Below are 8773 nucleotides of genomic sequence, written 5' to 3' on the forward strand. Positions count from 1 at the left end.
TAAATAGCAAAAAAAATTATAAAACACCTTTGTTATCGAAATAAAAGTACTTCTCTCTAGGTTCTAGAAGGAAAATACAATCCCAAAGACTAAAGATAAAAAAAACACAGAGCCAATTTATTACTGATGCATAATATTATAGAACTCCATAACATATTTGATACCAAAGTACTATCCCCTGTAACTTTCACCTGAGATTGACAATGCTTTTTTGAAGTTTCATGCTTTCTATAAAAAAAATAATACACATATAGTGAAATGTCAGTAGCTATATATACAATTCTCAAAAAAAAAATGTATCTATTGTTTGCAACGTGAGTACCGGCAGAAAGCGGTTCTGGTAGTACTCAACCATTTTCTCCCGTTCCAAGACTTTTGTTTGCTTGTATCCGTCAAGTTTGTTCATTTCCTACGAGATGATTAATTAAGCACAATTGAAATAGAACAATGATGCAGGAAAAATCCCACTTTCATGCTGCAGGATTAGGATAATACTTCACACCATAGGGGTGTAATGTATGTAGTCTACCCTACCACAAATATCACTGGTTGATTCCACGGTTTGAACCTGTTATACGTAACATGTTATGTGGCTCAGACTCTTCAAAAATGTCAATGATGCATCAGAAATGACGAATCTGCGCAACTCAAGACTTACTAGTAACACATATACAACTTTATTGTTGTTTCAAGGCTTCCCTTCATAATAAAGCACATGAATTATACATAAAAAATGCACCAACCAGCTAGCCTTGAAGTTTACGCTATCACCAAAAGAAACAAAGGCAATTTTAATAGGCCTTAGCCTCTATACTTTCCAAGTGCAAGTCATGGATCCTTTTCTATTGTGATGAACATTCTACGATTCAACATCTAATACAACTAAGTTAAGTATAAGAATAATAAAATTTCTTATATAACATAAAAATATTAATCATACTTTACACTCCATATCTAATATATGTCATACCTCAATCCATTTGGCTAGTTTAGGCCTCCCGGTTGTGATGTCATAGTTAAACCCCTCTAACATAAAAATTTGGAACCTTTCAATAAATGGAGCACATGTTGTGTCAACCTAGCACAACAAAATTTTCATACAGCACACACTCTGTATGAAGTTTGAAATTGTAGGAAAGAAGTACACACATACTACTCTGTACTACTTGTCGAGTATGTTTTTGGGAAAAGCTACCATCTCACATGACACATCATAGGATAGGAAAAAAATGAAAGATAGTAATGACCTGACTGAAATGACCGAGGAAGAAAGACCCATCGTCAAATTTGTGGAGAGATTTTTCTATGTAATCAAATTGTGCACCTGGTACAAGTGTGAATACCATTAACTTACATAACAAACAACAAACAAAACATAATGAGTTTCAACGAACAATATATCAAATCTCACTAGCCAGTGTCCGTGCATCTTTTGCGAACGATCTGTATACTACTGGGACGAATGTAGTATCACTATAAGCTATCAATTCTTCAACAAATTTTCGCTTTTCGGGGTCCTACATTTATTGTCCAATATTTTCTTTTTATCAATTTAATTCTTACGATTTTCCTACACAGATAGGACAATAATGAAATTTTGTAGCCTACATCCGGCAAGAGTGATGTTCCTTCAAAGTTACTATCAACCTATTTAACCAGATCCAAACTCTCTCCTGTCACTTGGTTGTTGTGCTCCAGGGTTGGCACCTGTGAAAAGTAGAAAATATAAATAACTAGAAGCGTAAAATGCGATGCATACTCTCCCAAAGATTTAAACATTCACTTGCTTCAATCAGAGGAAGAGAAATCTCTTTCACAAAAATTAATGGACATTTTCTTCAGTAGTTCTCATATAATTTACAACGAGGCCAAATGCCTCTGTCAAAATCTTAGATCAAGATTTTCAAATACAAGTGAATTGGGGAAAGGAAAATGAATGTTGGTATTGTGGAAAATTACCTTATTAGTGGGGTAAACTTTTTCCTTGTACCAATCAGGCATGTTCTGAAGATCAATTGGAACTAACTTGATCTTATCTTGCAAATCCTGCATTTCAAAATGTTAGAAAATTTATCTATTCCAACAACACCATTGCCAGGTATAAAAACACACAGACTGAATAATTTCAACAATAATAGAAAGTAACAAAAGACATCAATTAAATCAACAATTCTAATTAGTAGCATTTCTTTTCTAAGGTGGATAGAACTTTTGAACTATGGGTTCATCCAAACTGAATATTTTGGACATAGAATGTGATTATGTAAATGAAAAATCATCAAAATTTTAACGAATATAAAATCCAAGAGAAGACCCAAGGCTTTTCGTAGATAACAGTTGTATACGATGAGTTGAAGTCTAATGTATATTCGTGAGAATTCCTTCCCTCCGGTCGAGCAGCAAGTTGCAGCCCCTTGTAAAGGGTTCCAACCCTATCTAAATTCTAAGAAGTTGTTGCTTTACATCAGTCGTTGCGCACTAGCCTTTTCTTAACCTAGTAAAGGGGCTGCTTGTTGTAGCGCGCAGAATACTAGTAAATACGAAAAGAAAATTGAGAACTACTCCCTCTTTTCCATTTTACGTGGCAATTTTGGCTGGACATGAAATTTGAAAAAGGAAAAAGATTTTTAACCTATATCAAAAGTGTCTTTCGACTTTCGATATTACACATGTCATGACATTTTTATACCTTTAAGATATGCAATTACGAGTAAAATGGTAAGTTCAAGGTTAAAGAGTCTCCAAATATAGAAAGTTGTCCTTGTATTTAGAACAAACTTAAAAGATAAAAGCTAGATAAAGTAGAATGGAGGAAGTGGTATAGAGGCGAACCTTAACATTCCTGGTAATCCACACACGTTGAGAATAGGAGCATTGATAATTGATATACAACCTTCAGACAACACAATCGAGTCAGATCACAATCTTCAGTCGGAGAATTAAAACCATAATGATGACAAAGAACAGATTATTCATAAGGTAGAGAAAAAACACATTTTCTTAAGGCAGACAATAAATAAATTACGAGAAAATATTTAATTAAACCTGGTAGTTTCGTCGAAAAGTGGCAGGGGTTGGGAAGTGGAATCCAGAGATAGTGGTAGAAGTTCTTGTACATTTCTGTGCGAATAAAAGAATAACCCCATGAACATCCATATCAAAAGCAAACTAAGAAAAACAATTTACATACAACATACTTATACAACCATTACTTAATCAAAAATTTAAAATCAATGGTCTTGTTGTATCACATACACACACAAACCCCAAACCCCACCTCCCGCTTCATCATTTTTTTTCTTTTTTTTTATCGCAAATCGACTACTTCCATGAGATACCTACCACCAACAACAATAACAACAAGTACCAGCTAACACTTCATCTTTTTATTTTCATATAAAAGGTAGTCAACTCAAATATCCTATGGATAAAGAAATGAACTTTGTAGCCAACTCAACTCCTCACAAGACCTTTCATTAGTAAATCACTGAAAACTAAAGCTGGACATCTAAAACATGGACAATTTTTTATGGCATCCAATATAAGGTCTTGTTCACTAATTATAACGGTTCACCAAGACCTCTTTCCTTTCCCTTCGCTGCTAACTCATAGGGGTCGGACCCCCACTAAGGGAATTTATATGGCAACCACTATCTATTGTTGCACTTATCTTGTATCTTGCTATTTTGTTGTTTTATTTTTCATGAAATCTTGCTGTAGATACTTTTATTTTGAGTCTAGAGTCTATAGGAAAGATCCCTCACTATCCTACCCAACATTGCGAACAACAAATGGACCTCAAACATATCTCAATCTCTTAATCGGTACCTCCGTATATGATTAGTGTTAATTACTAACTATTTTGAACAAATTAAACACATTTGATGAACAATTAACAAAACATTAAGCAAATGAAGACTTACGGGGAAGACATTGATACTGATTTTTTTAGAATGGAAGAGGACTCAGAAGATTCTGGATATGTGAAGCGATGAAAACAAGAATTTTGGGAGCTTTTATAGGAAGGAGTACGAGTTGTGTGAGCAACATAGTAATGAAGTGAAGGGATCATTTGCTATTAAATACTATACAATGTCTAATACATTTTCCAAAGAATTAAATTTAATATAGTCAAAGGGCACTATAGTAATTACCCCTATAATTTATTATCTCTAAAGGTGTGTGTCAAATCAATAGTAGACAACTATTGTTAGGCAGATGGAGCATTTGATAAGTTTAATTTTTATCCGAATAATATATAAGACAAATTCATTCTAAAATTTGTATCAAAATTAACTATTTCTTAAAATTCTTACCAAACAATAAACTCAATCAATTTTCCGTTAGTCTGAAAGCTGACAAATTTTTGCATACTTTTTGTAGGGTTTTTTTGGTAATTATATGGATTTTTTAAAGTTTACTATTTTAGTTAAATTAAATTATTCTATGTAGCAATTTGTTTTAAAAATAAAATAAAATGCTAGTGATCAGTATTTAAAGGACAAAAAAATAAATCTACTTTAACTAAATACACAATAATTTCGGCGATCAATTCACAAAATTACTAGAAAATGAAAGAAAATTTTTAATGTATGCGTAAGGTCCATAGTACTAAAATGAAAATAAACTTCATCGACCACGTGCAATTTATGAATTCCATACAGTTAGTACGACATGCAATTTATGAATTCCATACAATTAGTTGTCTATTTATTTGCATTCAACAGAGCAACATTTTTTTTTAATAATTAATAACAATTGAAAATTTCAATGATGCATATTGTAACACCTCACGAACCTAGTTGACTGAACAACAGAAAATTGGGTAAACCACGAAGGGTTTCACAGACCGTTTAAAGGACCACGGTCCGTCGACCTGCTCATGGTTCATATCCAGCCAGCGTGGTAGATAATTGTGCCCACCACGGGCCATGGTCCCACTGACGAGCCATGGATTGGCCCGTCAAGTCAGGCCAGCTGACCCCCTAGCCCAAGTGAAGAACCACAGTGGCCTTCATGGTATGTGGTCCTTCACACGGTCCGTGAAGTGGACCGTAGAGGGGAGTACTCAGAACCAGTAAGAATTGGCCAGCAACCACTACCCACTCGAAGGACCGTGGTTGTCAAGCCCCAAGCTACCCTCGAGATGCGAACACGGGACTTAGGATCACGAATGACCTTAAGCTAACCCTGTTGGCATAACATAAGCATATTATGATAACATAACTAATGCAGAAACATAAATATCATGAAAATGAAAGTGATGGGGAATACCCATTCTAAACTGAATATATGAAATCTAATAGTTTAATACAAGAGAAATATCAAACCCAAATACTAAGCTAAATCTACTATGTTTGAAAATTTGCCTCTAAACTGACTAGAAGTGCTGGGACATGCACCAGCTAGATATAGCAAAAAACGAAAAACAAAAGACTTATATGAAGAAAATGACATGTCAACTTTCCTTGAAGAAAGAGGACTCACCATTCATGCTGCTGAACTGATAATTGGGAATCGATCTATGCTTGATCTGACTACTGAGGACATAAACATACATCACAAGAAGATATATCGCAGAGTATGCATCAATACTTGAAAGGTAATGAGCATAAGGGATAGAGTAAAGCTAAAATAAACATATAACTGAACAAGAAATAAAGCAAGAGCATAATTTGAACATAGTATAGATACTAAATACTGAGCTAACTAAATGCAATAACCAATTTATAACATTTTGAGACTGAATAATGACTATACTGAAATGTGGTCAATGCAATGGAGTCTGAATGAACTGTAGGAGCTACTAATAACCAATAATAAAGCCACATGAGCTAAATGTGGAGTCCGATGTATTTGTCCCATCGAGAGGACCCAATATACTCGACCAAGGGTATAGAGGCATGCTGGCGTGATCACTAAAATGATGCCCACAGAAGGGACTAACAACCTAAGTGGCTCATAGTTCTGGGACTATTCGTGTATGCTGAACCCTAGTCCAACTCGGTATTATGCTACTCCTAATAGACTAACTGATTAACACATTATAAGAGGATTTCTATAATATACTGGATAGCTCAAAACTGACATGCAAACTGAGAATGCACATTAATAACCGATAATGACACATTCAAAACTAAGGCATGTATATCTGAAATAACTGAAATATATGGCCTAACATGTGTAATTCAAGAACTAAAGAACTACATAGCTAGGGTTCTGAAAATCATGCAAAAAACCAAGTAATAAAATAGTAATCTTATTTCGATCATTTAGATATCTGATTCATGATAATCTGCTGATGTTCTAGAAGCCCTAGGTCTAGTTATGACAAGGGAATCAATAATCTGACTGAAATCTAGGGACCTAATGGGTGAAAGGAACCGACTAGTGAAATCCCACATACCTAGTTACAAATTAGATGGAGAAATCTTTCGATTTTGGGGTTGGAGCTGATGGAATCTTGTTGCGTTCTTGAACTTGGGTTCTTGACCTCTTTTCTCCTTTGAAGCTCTAATTTTCTTAGTTTTGATTAATTATTTGACTTAGGTAACTTCTAGTTATGTTTGTAGGCTTAAACTGACTAAAACCTCATAATTTAGGGTCTAAACGACGTAGCTTAGGGGTCCAACGAAATAGGAAGAGACAAAAAGACCCTTCACTTAATTGTTGTCGGAGTCACCGATGGACCGTCGATCGACTAACAATCCGTGCTGGTCAACCATCAGTCGTGACTCAAGGTTGGTTCTAGGGGGTCTGACTTATGGACCATGGGTCCGTTGTAGATCGACACTTACCCAATTTTCTATACTGGTTCGGAGGTGGGGTTGCGAATGCAAACCACGGACACCAGCACGGTCCGTGGGTCACCTTACGATCTGTGGGTAGCAACCGTGGGTTGCACTTGCAACTTATGAAAATCTGTCTTTTGGTCTATTTTTGGATACGAGGTGTTACAGTGGTTCCATCAACGGTCCGTTACTGGCTCCGTGGGTAGGCCTCGTCAGCTTTTGAGTCAGGGTAGTTTTGATCTTTCCCCGTAGGCATAGAGCCTCTAAACTACGTCGTTTAACACCTAAACTACATCATTTTACACTTTCTAAGCCTAATAATCTAGTCAGAACCTACTCTAAACTTTCATTCTCCAAAAATCATCCCAGTTAGATCTAAAAGAGGAGAAAAAGGTGACAATTTCTTTTAAGAACAAGTAGCAGTGTTCTTCAAACTTCAGCCCCAAAATGCAAAATATTTCTCCGTAAATTTTGTCACTTGGTATGTGGTATTTCACTAGTGGGTTCCTTTCATAAACTAGGTCCCTAGAATTAATCCAGTTCATTGATTCTATATAGCTTGTTTAGACCTAGGTTTTCTAAAATATTGGAGATTTGTCGTGATTTAGCTATTATAGTATTCTTAATAGAAATATCATGTTTTCTTGGGAACGTTGTTTAGTTCCTTGAGTAAAAATCAGAACACTAGTTTGTGTAGATTCCCGTAGTTCATGAATTACACTTGCTAGGTCAGTTAAACAGATAATCATGCTCCAGATTTTGAATGTCACATTATCAGTAAATTAATGTTGCATTCTCAGATTGCATGTCAATAGTTTGAGCTATTCAGTATTTTAGTTAAATTTAAGGCATACACATATTCAGTTGAGAGTATACTTAGCACCGAGTCGGACTAGGGTTTAGCGTACCCTCATTGTCCAAGAACTACGTGCCCCCGTAGGAGTATAACTTTCCTCTGTTGGGCATTAGATTTAGTGATCTCGTCAGTCATATCTCTATACCCCTAGTAAGGTATATTGGGTCTTCTCGATGGGGAGTATACATCAGACTCCACGTTTAGGTCACATGGTTTATGTCGGTTAATAGTAGCCGTACAATCAAACTCTTTGGGCATTTGACCAGGTTTTCTGTACATACTTAAGCATTTCAGTTCAATATATACTTGGTCATTGTATTCAATTTAGCTTTTCAGTATTTACATTCTTGCTCAGATTAGTGCTCAGTTATGTTTGTTCAACTTATATATAATTGTTTAGCTTAATATCTATATCCTACATGCTCAGTACATTAAAAGTACTGCCACTTACTCTGCGCTACATCCTTTTATGATGTAAGTTTAGGTACTCAGCATCCAGATCAAGCTTAGATCGATTCTAGGTCCGCATTCAAAAGCTTCAGTGGTGAGTCCTCATATTTAGAGGACAATAGACATGCTTTCATTTTATTCTTCGCTTACAGTTTATAATTTTTTTTAGAGTTTGTTGGGGGCATGTAACAACAACACAAGTCATTTAGAGGATTTTCAGACATAGTAGTAGATTCAACTTGAGTTGTTAAGTGGTGTTTCAGTTATCCACTAGAAAAGCTCTAGTATTTAAGACAATCACAAGTCACAGGAGCTGCATCTGCACCCTTGTTGTCTTTCCACTAAGTGAACCCAATATGAGCCACATCCTTAAGTTGGTAGGATGCCTGCTCCACCCTGTTATTTCCAGTTACCTGCATCACCTCTAGGATGTTCTTGATTTCATCAATGAAGTTTTTGTGGGTCCTCACCAACCTTCGACCCTATAAACTATGATAGATTCATCCGAACAAAGTCTCGATTCCTAGCTGCAGCAGATCCATCATTAGTTTTTCCAAAAACTATGGCATGTTGATTGTACTGATTGGCCACACTCTGGGCCAAGTGTTGGATCACATTCGAAAATTCTGCATTCATAACCTCAAGGTTCGGGACTAGAGGAACTGCACTAGCATTT

General features: G+C 35.7%; 1 pseudogene; it reads right to left on the reverse strand.

The window, feature by feature from the left end:
• Positions 1-219: 219 nt before the first annotated feature.
• On the reverse strand, positions 220-3934 carry LOC125832808 (glutathione S-transferase L1-like; annotated as a pseudogene).
• Positions 3935-8773: the final 4839 nt, after the last annotated feature.

The sequence above is a fragment of the Solanum verrucosum genome, unplaced genomic scaffold, assembly GCF_900185275.1.
Source record: "Solanum verrucosum unplaced genomic scaffold, falcon-dt-bn FXZP01000025.1, whole genome shotgun sequence".
Classification (NCBI taxonomy): Eukaryota; Viridiplantae; Streptophyta; class Magnoliopsida; order Solanales; family Solanaceae; genus Solanum; species Solanum verrucosum.